The 13467-nt window shown below is 45.5% G+C and overlaps 1 protein-coding gene across 1 annotated transcript in view; it reads left to right on the top strand.

The window, feature by feature from the left end:
• The window catches only part of SPATA1 (spermatogenesis associated 1), a 479533-nt gene that overhangs the window by 251744 nt on the left and 214322 nt on the right, over positions 1-13467 (top strand). The window lies entirely within an intron of this gene.

The following is a 13467-nucleotide window of genomic DNA, read 5'->3' as shown; positions in this document are numbered from 1 at the left end:
TTATCCATCTTTAAATCACAAAGGTCGGAAATCTGCTGGGAACGTACCTACCCTTCCCTGCTCCCCAAGCATGCCTCCACAAGAAAATGTTGCATTATGGGCACACTGCATGTGTAAATCAATTTGTGCCTTTAGCGATTATCACGTCTGTGCTATGGGAACACCAATTGGCAACCATTGTGGACTATTTGGGACTCTAAATTCATCACCATAATCCTTCCTGGACAATTCCTGCTCATATTTCTGTCTTTACTTTCTGTTTGGAAGACGTCGGTAATACCTTAGTTCATTTCACAAACTACATAATACACAATACACCTTGGGCAGTTCTAATAGCCTGGCTATTCCTATGCTGAAGTCCTAGAACTGCAATCCTCAGAAGCCATAGAGCTCAGTGCTGCTTTCACTTTCCCAAAACTAGAGAGGGAGGAGACAGATTACCTCTAGGTGTGGTGCTCCAAGTGCTGCTAACGAGCCTGCTTCAGCACAGTTCACTGCCAGCTTTTGTGCTTTGATCCTTGGATTTCTACTGTCTCCTGTTGCTGCTGTGTCCAGAGCCTGCTCCTGTTGCAGTGCCCTTTTTTCCCTGGACCTACAGCATGCTACTCTGCCTGCACTCCCCTGCCATCTGCGCTGTACTTTCTGTGCTGCTCTCCTGCTTACAGTCCTCTCTTCCCTGTCTACAGGCCCTTGCTTTCTACCACCAATTCTCTTTTACCCTGCCTGCAGGTTCTTGTTCTGTGCCCATAGTTCGTATTACCTGGCTTTAACTTCCTATATTCTATTCCCGAGTTTTCTTGTTATCTGTCTGCAGTCCTGCCCTTGATATTCCAGTCCAAAGTTAGTTCCTTCTATTCCTTGTTACAGTATGCAGTTCAGTCCTTGTTATCCTAGTCCAGAATGTCAGTCCTGAGTTTTGTTGTTCCTGGTCTATAGTTCAGTCTGCTGTTCCTTGATTCAAGTCATTAGTTTCCAGACTGCAGTTCCAGTCTCCTGTACTCTTGTGCTTAGATTCCTGTTTTCTTTCTTATGCTCTTTTTTTCCATTCTTCCGGCCTCATTACGAGTCTGGCGGTAACGCACTGGTGCCTGATATTCCTGTGCCTTCAGAACATTCCAAGTTCCAGCAGATCCAGAAGTCAGGCACGGAAAAAGTTAGTCCCCATGGAGTCCCATAGAACTCCATGGGAGTGGTGAGATGGAGCACTGGCACTGTTGCTGACAGTGCTGGTGCTTCAGTGAAAATTCTGCGAGTGGGTGCCGTTATGCCGGGCAGGACAGACCTGCCAGGCGCAACGGCCTCCGGCCGCAGAGTTGTAGTGTGCCAGTCTGGAAAGGTACGGTGCGACGGGCACCCTTATTTTCAGACCGCTACAGTTGTAATGAGGTCCTCTTTCTTGAACCTTGCTCACTTTGACTTCATGTTCTATCCCTGGATATGTATGTTACAGTTCTTGTACTCACTTGTACTTTTGTAACTCCTTTCTACAGAGTTTGGCTGCTGGGATCCCCAACTGGCAACCTCTGCCCCTTTTGTTGTGTTTCAGTATTGTACTTCATGCCATATTGTTAGCAGTGTACTGGTTCCTGTTTCATGAGACTCTCGCTATTCAGTTCCTGCTGGACCCGTACAGGCATCAGTCTTGTGAGTATTGCTTCCTTGTTCGTGCCTTACTGTCCAGAAACAGACACCCAGCTCCTGCTGCTCCTTTCCTTGAGCATTCAGTGTGGGGTCCTGTAATAGTAACCAGCTCAGAAGGCTAGAGTTCCTCTGACGCTGTGGAAAACTATCCCCCCATTCTGCGTACACCCCAATTGGGAACCTAACGTGTTTGACTTACTTGTACTTCCTGCGTCTTTCTGTTCAATGAGCCTCATTAAATGTTTGTGGTTTCCTGACGGTAAATCTGGTGAGATACCACCAAATGGTAATACCGTTACCAGCACTTGGTCTGCCGGAATTACCATCAGATTACAAGTGCTGGTAAAGGTGGGTAGTCCCCATTCCATGGAGTCCCATAGGACTCGATGGGGGGAATTGCGGGTATTACCGGCAACAGTAATACTGGTGTCAGTAATACTGGAATTGTATGTTGCTGGGGTGCCGAAATTACCGGCAGCTCAGAGCTGCAGGTAAATCCGGCCATCCCACCACCAAACCTGTAGTATACCGGGTGCAGAAATGTGCCGGTGAAGGTTATTACTGGCACATAATTTCTGCACTGGTATACTTGTAATGAGGCCCACTGTTGCCTGTCTATAGTTAATGCCTATCCTTTCTCTGTCTGCTGGACTCCTTACACTCTTTCTTGTGCACTTTTCTCCTCCCTGCTTTGTGGGCACATCTCTGCCCTCAATCCCCTGACTGTCTTACTTTTTCAGAATCAGCCCTTATACCTAACTACTAAAAGGAAAACCTTTAGCAATTTGGTCCTTTGATTCGACATCATGCACTTACCCAATACGCACACTCCACAGAAGGTGTTCCAGTCACAATTCACCTTAATTTAATTGTTCATGGTAACTTAACACACAGGTATGATGTTTGTGCGGAGGTTTGTGCACCTTGACTCAGCGAATAGTGCAGTCTCCCTCTCCCTATGAGGAAGTTTTTGCATTTGGTACAAAATACAAAAACAGTTTAATACATGATATAAAATAGGATAAGTAGGAAAAGAAAAATACTATCAAAACAAATTGAAACATTGGACCAGTAGAAGTAAAGACCACGGGCAAGTTTACAAATGGGACCTCATAAGGTGAAACGTTAAGCCAAAGATCTTAGTCTTCACTAATCTGTAAAAGTATTGAATGTATGGGGGTGTTGTGCAACGTTTGTATGCAGTACCCTTTGGGACCACTACACACAACTAGGACTACAGGTGTAAGCTAAACCAACCTTTGGTATAAGTCTGTACTACATAGTTTTGTGGTAGCGCTGCTGAGCAGTCAGGTTTATCTCAAGAGGGAATGTGAGCTGTAAGGATGTTACACATAGGTCTATAATTACAAGTATTCCAATAGACTCTTATACTCAAGGTTTCTTGGTAAAACACTTATTAATGTATTTCACAGTCAGTTATAACACATTCACTAGAAGGAGGCACTCTACATCACACAAAAATATACTTCAGTACTTCATAATATCAGGTTCAGGTTCTAAGACATTTAAACTACTTTGAAGGAGGAGTAAAATGGCATTGAGAGAATTTGAAGTAGGAGCAGAAAGGCATAAGTTAATTAAAAAAATATTACAGTAAATCTAAAACAGTGCAAATAGATGATTTCACCAGAGGAGCTCATTCAATGCAATAGGTTAGGCCAAAGTCAATGGGCTAAAGTCTTGTATAGGATAAAGCAGTTCTGGAAGGTAAACAGAAAAGTTTTTGCCAAAGTTCTCAGAAGTAGTTTGTAAAAGAAAGATTCATATGTCTCACAAGCTGACTAGGCCTGCAAGTTGCCAAAGTTTTAAGCACTTTCGCTGTGAGAGGCAAGTTCTCTCGGTGGGGTTTTCACAGTACCTTATAATGAAGAAAAAGATGCAGCTGAAGACGTCTGTTCCTGGCAGTTCCTGCAGATCTCGCTGTTCCTGAGCCTCAGTTGTGGGGACAAGAGGGATGATGTCTGGGGACTCCTGCACTGCACTGGGACTGCTCAAAAAGCTGGCAAAGGCAAATGTTCAATTCCGGTAGCTTTAGTCAAGCACACAAACTGGTGTCCTTCTCGCTGGCTATTCGGTTTCCTGCAGCACTCTTATCTTAGGAAAATACAACCAGCTCAGAGAATGGTATCCAGGTGGCTTACGAGTTGATTGGCCCCACCAACTCAAAGGGAGAAGTCGTCCTTGAAAGGCTTCTCTGTCGAGATGAACTTGGTGATTCGGACCTGCAGCAGGGCTTCACTGGGCAAACCAATGGTCCAGGAGTTGCAGCAGCCATCCTCTTCCAGCTCGTCTTCGGTTCTTTTGTTCCAGTGGTCGACTCGCCAAGAGACTCGCCTTCTAAACAGTTTTCTCCCATTCATTCCAGCCCAGCTGCCACTCACCCAGCAGTGTGGCTGTCCTTGCCAGACAGTCAGCCAACCAATCATGCCAGAGTGCATTTGGGTCTCCTAGGAGACTAAGCACAGGGAGTTTCGGGCACCTCACTCACTTCCTGCCCACCCCAGACACTCGGGCACCAGAGGCGATCTTCAGTCCTGAATCCCGCCAAAGGCGTAGGAACAAAGGGATCGAACCTGGTTTGGCGGACAGAGACACACTCTAGAAGGACCTTTCCAAAAAGAAATGGTGAAAAAAAGAAGACCGGTCCTCTTTAAACAAAGGGGGCTCAGATACCATCTTGAAAAACATGGCTCCTGCGATTTAACGCTATCGGTGTTCGCGGTCGGGAAAACCATGGTAGCTTGTTGTAAAACCACTGCCACCAGCCATTTCGAGAGGAAAGGGTAGCATTTGACTGCTACATAAGTTTCTATACATAGGGGATACTAGGTAACCCCTCCAGCACTCTATTGTAAGATAGGGTGTGCTGGGTCTAGGAATTTGGAAAGACTAGAAAAGCCAATTTTATTTTACTTTCTCTGGGAAACAATAGTTTATCCCAGTGAAGGCATTTAAACCTTTGGACAGCCTAAAAGGCTTCCCCTGTGTCACTGCACTGAGGGTGTTGTGTGGCACATATGAAAAGATGATGCCTATGGAGTTGTCTAAAAATGCCACAATCAAAGAACACAAGAGTAAAACACAAATCAAAATACATGAGAGAGTGGGAAGAAAGGCTCACACTCTCTCCAGGTAAACAAAAAATAAAGTCCTCAAAATCCAGCAAAGTTGCTGGGGGTCTCTAAGGTGAAGGGAATTAGCACATTTATGAGAATCCTAGAGCGCTCTGTCAGACAATAGAAAAACATTCATATTTATTACAAAACCACGTCATCAATGATGTAGAATATAGGGGCACATGAGTTGTGGGGATTGGACGATGAGGGCTGGACATTATGTATTCTTTAGGCCTGGTGCTCCAGGATTGGCGGAGGTCCACGTGGTGCCAGTGCGGGGTGCACGGGTCAGCTGGGCTCTTCTGGGTGGAGCGCAGGGTCAGATGATGTCTTAGCTGTTACAATGTACACTACTTAACAATGCCCTTTTGGCCATACTCTGACATTTATTGATATATCTCTATCCATTTAATATATCTCACACTCATAAATTAAATACACTTAAAAGGGTAACTTCATGAATCAGGTGCTTTATCTTGGGGGTTACATTCTAGGGCTATCTGCATCAACTCCTTGGTTAAATCTATTAGGGGACAGCTTAATAGTGTGTTAGTACAAAAGAGGATATATTATCACTTGGAATTTGAACGTTAGGGTGAGCTGGGGTGGTACTTGGTCGAGGGGCACACAACTGGCAAATCAAACAGAACTTAAGGTTAGGGGGCTGGGGGCTGTGTCTCTGAACCTGGGGGTCTGATGGTGCTGATTCAGAGTTATAGAGATGGATGGTTTTTTCCAGGCCAGAGCTGCAACCCAGTTCACTCACAGGGCAGTGATGCAAAAGGAAAGACAAAGGATACAGCATTCTAAGTGTTACATTTTACACTCAGATATCCGTGAGAACAAGCTTGCTGCAGCGGCGGCACAGGTGAGGAGGAGGGCGTATGGCTGGCTAACTGTGCGCAGACCCAGGGGGAGAGGTGCAGGCCTGCAGGCCAGCGCTTCTGCGTGGCCTACTAGAACTAGTACAAAATCGAGTCGGTGACCATACAAAATGGAGTCGGTAGTCGATTCTCTTGTGGGTGTTGCACGTGTATGTGTCGCCCCAAGGCTGTCCAGGACCGTGGCCAGTGGTGCATGGTCACCCGCGGAATGAGCATAGTGTGCATGTGGGGATAGGAATGAATGGGAGGGGAGCCTAAAAGACCTTTCCTCCCTTACATTCCCCCCTTTCGTTGCTTAAGTAACGAATATTGTAACTCTCTCAGCCTTTTAGGTTCGTTTTCTTCTGCTATTGCTTCATCCCAGGTGGGTGTTCCCTTTCGTGGCATCCAGGCCCTGCACACTGCTCTTAGGCCTTCCCCTGCTTGTGCATACTCATCAGGGTGCATGCCATATAGCTACAATTCCCCATCCCACTCCAGATCTACCCAAACCTCATCGTACCATTGCAGTTGATGGGGCTCTTTAATTGTGGTGTGATACAATGGGTCTACAATATACCCGGTGTTATATATAGCTGTCATTCTATATTTTGGCTCTGAGTCATCCCCAGTATGAACGTGTGTCTCATGTGTCACCTGCACCACTCCTGTTGCACGTTCCATTGTCACCATCATCATTGCACTGTTTGGCACTGCATTTGCGCAGCATCTAAATCCTAATTGGGACACACAAAAAAATAAAAGAAAAAAAGACGATAATGGGTATCAGCAACTTTACAGTCATCCCGAGCCAGGACAGGACCCATGAGAACATATTGTCGAACCAAGTGCTAGGCTGCACTCTGCCTTCTTATTTCATCTGTTAGCCAAGGTTGTGCACTGCTGCTATTACATGGGATAGCGTTCCGTTTTCCGCGTCTGCAGAGGGTACGAATGTGCAACATGCGCTCCCGATTTTTCAGCAAGCACCACCGTCCATTGCTGTTAACAGGTCTAGAACAAACCTGTTCTGCATTGTCATCAGCCGCAGGGTCCGTAGCTCCACATTTATCACGTTGAACCCTTCTTCTGTGTTGTTGGCCAGTTGGATCAACTCCCAGCGAGTGATCTGGAGCCATTTTGCATTTGCTCACACCTGGATGCTCGGGATAAGGGACACGAAAAAAACACCTCAACTGATGTAAAAAGTTTGAAGCAATCAGGAACTTGGGCCAAGAGTTCACAGGATGCTTTGGAAATGTAGTTTGATGATCTTCATTTTTCGCGAGACTGTGCTTTGCTGCTGTTTCTCAGAGGAGACGTATGTGAGGGGTTCTTCAGTTGTTGGCAGTGGCTCAGGATACTTGGTTACCGACAGCCCCCTCGCCCCTTGGATGTGGCTCTCAGGTATCACCATTAGAGTGGAATGCAGCGTTTCCAGGGCACATGTACCCCTCCAAGACTGTGGAAGGTGCAGGTATGCCTGTTTGCCGCAAACCCAGTAAGTGTCCATCAGTGCAGCAGAGCCCTTTTTCATGTCTGGAATAATGAACGTTTTATTGCAGTTCTTATTTGTACCCAGATGTGTTCTTCCTTCTCCATGGAAACATAAATCATATGAGATTTCTCATTGCAGCTTGAAAGGCTTTTTAAGGGCTGTGACCCACGTTAGTTTTGTGATATGCTGTGACCATATTGGGGCGCATGTTCTTTGAATCCACTGCAGCTTTTCATCTGATAGTCCTTGCAGTGCTTCTGCTTTGCACATTATTTGTTCTTCTTGCCATTTATTGTCCAAAAACAATGTTCCTTTTATCACAAGAAAAGGCTCCTTCAGGCAGACTACTCCTTTTGGCTTGTGGTAACACGTCTTCTCGTTCTGCAGCATTTCGAATGAAACAGTGTGTGCTTGAAAAGTGTTTTTTATTCTGCACAGTGCGAGATGTAGTAAACATTGAGCCTCTGCAACAGGTGACTCTTGTGGCAACGGAACTTTAGGAGTTCCTGAGGCGTGGGGTATCAATGAGCACACATAGCAGCTCTTGTTTGTGTCTGCTTTGCCGTTGTACTCATATCTGCGTACCATTTGTTAGATTGATGTGGGTGCTGGGGGTCTTTTATCGTGTCTAACCCTAACCCATGATATTCGTCATATTTCTCCTGTCCCGCCCCCCTTTTTCTTCTTCTTTTCCCCCCTGGGCCGTTTGCTTTCTCCCTTTTCCCCCGTATCGCATTGGAAGCATCCTATCCATTTTCCCCATGTCCCACTCATTGTCTGTCCTAATATTATTGCTATTAGTAATATAATTCGAGGTAGATTGTGTGGTGGTATAGAGTTCATCACTGGGCCACAAAAGTACTGAAGGGGCCGGGTCATTCATTTCATAGATGTTAAACTCAGAATCATTATAAGCAACTGTGGGACCAGTAAGGAGTGTGTGATTTGCATTGTGTGCAGCATTCTTGTAGGTCCCGTGGGTCCATATAAGTTTGAAGCCATCCCATATCAGATGGGAACCTTGTTTTACGAGGTCTACTCCTCCTCTCCCCTCCTTTATATCTATTGATATAAATTATACTGCCCAATAAATTACAAGACCAAACATCATAGAAAAGAAAACAATTGCACAGAAACATAATCCACATCCGTACGAATATAATCTTAAACTATTAATCCTTCTACTATCTCTATCTACACTTATGCTGTTGGCACTGGGGGCCCTCGTCCTTGCCATTGATGATCCTACGGGTTAAGTACACATATCTTGCTTGTTAATTCCTATTTTATCTTTCACTTTCATTTTACATTACTCTTTATAATTCATTTACATTTTTACCAGTACAAAATAGAGAGAGAGAGCACTAGAAATCTTTGTTACAATTCATTTTTTACTTTTCATATTTATTCTATTCTTAATATTACACTTCTCTCTCTTATATACATATGCTTCTCATTTTCATCGTTATTACTTTTTTCATTGCAGTCTTTCATCCTCCCTCCCTTTCTAGTTTTCTTACGTTTGCGTAGTCCTCTCTGTACTTTCCTGCTCTTGTTCTGGCATTACACTGTCGTAAGCATTTTGTACGTCTGATAAATGGAATCCAGTATCTAAGACCCTTCACCTTCACTGTGGTGGGTGTGCAATATATTACTTCATAAGGGCCATGTAATCTGGGTGCATTCCACCGTCGCATGAAGCTACGCACGTATATCATTTCTCCTGGCATCAGTTGGCAGTTTGGGCTGTATGTGGCTGATGTCATAGTGTCACTCTCATTCTCCTGTTTGAAGGGAGCAGCTAGCTGTTTTGCTATCATTTTTGCTGCTTTGGTCAGTTTTCTTAAGTATTCTTGGATTTCTACCCCCAACACTGTTGCGCTCCTGTGTGCGTCTGACTGTCTACGCAGGGGGGAGAGGGTTGTGTGCATGCATCTGCCTGTCACTATTTCATGTGGGGCCAAGTGGTGGTCTTTACTAGGCTAGTTCCTTAGCTCAAACAGTGCTAACGGCAAGCAGTATATCCAATGTTTCTTTAGGGTGTGGCATAATTTTGACAGTCTGCTTTTCAAGAGGTTGTTAATTTTTTCCACAATGCCGTTTGCTTGCGGGTGATAAATCAAGCACAATATGTGGGTAATACCCAACATTGTTGTCACTGCTTTGAACAGATAATTGACGAAATACGTTCCAATGTCGGAGCGTATGATGCCACGAATTCCCCAGCGGGGAAACACTTCCCTTACTAAAAATGTTGCCGCCCATTTCGCATCTGGATGTGCGCAGGGACCCGCTTCCACCTAACGAGAAAACAGGCAGACCACCACTATCAAGTATCGTTTGCACCTTTCTCCCATGTCTGCGTAGTCAATGTGCAGTTCACGGAATGGTCCAATGGGCCGGAGCAGTGTTCCTCTTAGTGTTCTTAGTGTCATCCCTGAATTGTATGTTTGACCTGTGGTGCATTCGATAGTCATTTTAGACACATGCTTGTGCAATCCAGGCACAAACCAGTTTTCTTGTATCTTGGCAGCAATATGTTGTTTTGCATTGTGGGCTGGGAAGTGGAGCTGTTGAAATGCTATCTCTGATAGTTTAACTGGCATCACTACTTTACCTGTGTTGTCTTGTCTCCATAAGAGGTCCGTTGCTGACTGACTACCCCCTCTTTTACCCCACAATTCTTTCTCTTCGGGAGTTGCTTCTTGCTATAGTTAAATTATTTGCAAGACTGGCATCGAGTTATACCCTTAACCTTGCTCTTCCTCTACATGCTTTTGCAGTACAAATTTGCCTGCCATCTCTTTTGCAATATAAGCGGCTTCTTTCGCGGCAGCATCCACTGCTGTGTTCCCTAGTGAGATGACGTCACTATTATTTGTGTGGGCTGGGCATTTTACCAGTGCTACCACTGTGGGTTCTTTTAGGGCCTCAATTAGTTCCATGAGTAGCTCAGCATGCTGTACAGAGGACCCATCTGCATGTCTAAATCCTCTCCTCCCCCAACGTGCTAGTCCCCCATGCACTGTTGTTGTCATATATGCTGAGTCTGTGTATATTGTTACTGTACTTCCTCTAGCTGCATGCAGGGCTTCAATCAGTGCCACCTACTCGGCTGCTTGCACCGGGAAATGTGCTGGCAGTCATTTTTGTACAATGACCTCATACTCTCCCTTCTCCATTCTCACCACTGCTGCTCCTACATGTCTTTCACAATTAATTGATGCTGACCCATCCACGAAATATACCTCCCCTTCTGTGAGTGCATCTTTCCCCCTGTATGTGGCGCAATCATGGTTTTGCATGTCCTCATCTTTGCATGCCTCTGTGAGGAATGTTGCTGGGTTCACTCTCTTGCATCTTACTGTGTGTATGTTTGCACTAGACAATATCTTATAGGCAGTAGCTCTCTGTGTTGCCAGTGTGCTTTTTGACCTCTCGAGGATGGCGAACAATGAGTGCTCCATGAACAGCATCACAGAGCACACCATAACTATAGTGGCACTCTTTTCAATGGTGAAGACTGCGGCTGCGAGAGCCTGTTCGCAATCGAAGTGTCCTTGCATAACTACATCAAGAGTGCCGCTGTAATAGGCCAATGGCTTGTGGCCCAGCAAAGGTTTTTACGTTAATACTGCTGTCATCAGTGTTCCATTGCAGTGTGAAAATAAGTAGAATTCCCTGTCATAGGGCCTGATCACGACTTTGGCAGTAGCCCTTAAATCCGGCAGCAGCGCTATTACCGTCGGATTTAACGGTCCGCCAAATCAGGACTTTGGCGGATTTCGTCCCAGCTCTGAGCTGGGGGGAAGTCCGCTGAAAATTTGAACTATTTTTGAGCCCAATATTGAGCCCAATGGGGAATGGGGCATTCCCGAATGGGCTCAATGGGGAATGCGGAATTACATTACCGCTGAACTCGTGATGCAGCGCTATTAGAGCCGGGGAGTTCGGCGGTAGGGCTAATACCGCCGGCGTTACTGCCAAAGTTGTGATCAGGCCCATAGTCTGGTGTCGCTAGGACGGGAGCTGTGGAAATGAATTATTTAATGTGTTAAAGGCAGTATGCATTTCTTGTGCCCAACTCAAGACAATGTTCTCTTTTTGTGCTATTTTGAGTGCATGTACTAATGGTTTTGTGTACGCTGCGTAATCTAATATCCATGCGTGGCAATAGTTACACATGTTGAGAAATTTCTGCATTTCCTTTACTGTTTTGGGTTCACTAACTGCTCGCACTGCAGCTGCTCTGTCGGGTATTATCCGCTTATATAATTTGATATCAATTGACCCAGATAGAGCACCTCCGCCAGACAATGTTGCAATTTTTGTTTGTCCACTTTATATCCCTTGTGTGCTAACAACGTCAATAACGCCATTTAATCTTGTCTGCACTCTCCTTCATTCTCTCCATAAATCAACAAATTATCCACGTAGTGAACAATCATACTCTTAGTGTCAATATTGCTGAGGTCTTCATGTAATATCCTGTTGAAAATACTTGGGCTCTTACAATATCCCTGGGGCAATCTACAGTGTTCATATCTCTTCCCACCCAGGGTGCATGCTGTCAGGTGTAGTACCGAGAAAAAAGCATTCTTCAAATCTACCACTGTGAAACATGTTGCTGTTTTCAGAATACTGCATAAAATTGATGCAGGCTTTGGGACAAGTGAACATTCTTTTTTTGTGACATCATTGAGGGGTTGTAGGTCCTGTATCATCCTCGACGCCGCTCCCTTTGCTTTTTTGATTGGGTAGACACAAGTGTTACAAGGAGATTTGATGGTACAGTGATCCCTTGCTGCAATAATGCATGGATTGTCTCTTTTATTCCTTCTTCTGCCTCTCTTGTCAGGGGATATTGCTTCACTCGGGGCAACAATGCTCCTGGTTTGAGTTTTATTTTAACTGGGGTCACTTCCCTGAGCAATCCTACATCATGGGGGCCAGTGGTCCATAGTACTGGTGGTACTCGCTGCATGTCTTCACTAATGAATGCTGGAGGAGCACTGATGATGGCCATGAGAGGGAGTGTCACTTGCCTGCGCTGGAGCATTATCTCACAGGGTATCACGATTTCCATTATAATCTCCCCATCAGTGTCGGCATCAGTAAACAGATCCTCATCTGAAACATCCCACAATGCTATGTTGGGGTTTATATACAACACTGTACATCACTGACACCCCTGCTCATCCATACCAATAACAAATATTTGTTTGGTTGACACTTGCACTCCCTGTAAATCTATAGACACCACTGATCCTGCTACCACTTCCGGGGGTGCTACAGGTCGGAACACAAATTCATATGGCAATCGCCACTCATGGCGTGTAAGTTCATGTACTATGCGTGCCAATATTTTCAGACCCTAGAGGAACATATCTGGGTCAACTGGTATCCCATGCACTTGTTGTGCTGTGGCTTTTGTGTGCATCACTAGCATGGCGTGCATGGCACATATCCCAGGTGTTGAGCACACTATCCCTCTCTCTGTGAAGGATATAGTCATGTTGAGTTTGCAAAGGAGGTCGCTCCCCAATAGGTTTATTGGTGAGTCTTCGTAATACAGTAGGTGTGCTTGCACCGTCTTCCCTCCCACCGTTATGTCTAGTTCTTCTGTGTACGTAACCTCGACCACCGCCCCAGAAAAACTCTGCGTCTCCATTTTATTATTCGACAGCTGAAACCAGCCTTCTTTTAGGCATGATTTTTCCACTCCCGAATGCACCATAAAGATGAATTGTTTGTTCCCTATCAGTGGTTCCTCAGCTGCATTGAGGGTCGTTGATAGTACTGGACACGCAAGTGCTCTCTGTGGGCTGTCCTATGCTGAGTATCTCATATTTTTGCCATTACTGAATACATTGTCCCCTACCATTATCGTCCCTATAAGGGGTCCAGGTGCGCCGATGGCTGTGATAGCGAAGGGATTTCCACTTGCTGGTGGCATGTGTTACTGACATTGTGGGTGTTGTTGTTCATTCTCTGTGTGAGTTCTTTGTTCGTATGTATACCTTGAGTCAGACTGTTCTTCTCTTCTAGAACCACCCATGGGCAAGTCATATGGGCTGACGGGGTGGGGATGACCATACTGTTGCTCGTTTTGATAAGGGGTCATGGGACAGCTTTGATACTCCCTTGCAAAATGTCCCCACCTCCCGCAATTCCAGCATGTCCCCTGTCCTCCTCCTCTGGGGCCTTGTCCTCCATATCCGTAACCACCCCCTCTGGTCCCTCTGTACCCACCTCTTCCTCCTCTTCCATTTATTCCCCGTCATTGGGCTCCTCCATATTGCTCCTCACCGGCCCACTGTTCTTGCTC

Source organism: Ambystoma mexicanum, chromosome 1q (genome assembly GCF_040938575.1).
Source record: "Ambystoma mexicanum isolate Mex_15411 chromosome 1q, UKY_AmexF1_1, whole genome shotgun sequence".
NCBI lineage: Eukaryota > Metazoa > Chordata > Amphibia > Caudata > Ambystomatidae > Ambystoma > Ambystoma mexicanum.
This window is presented reverse-complemented; position numbering and strand designations above follow the sequence as displayed.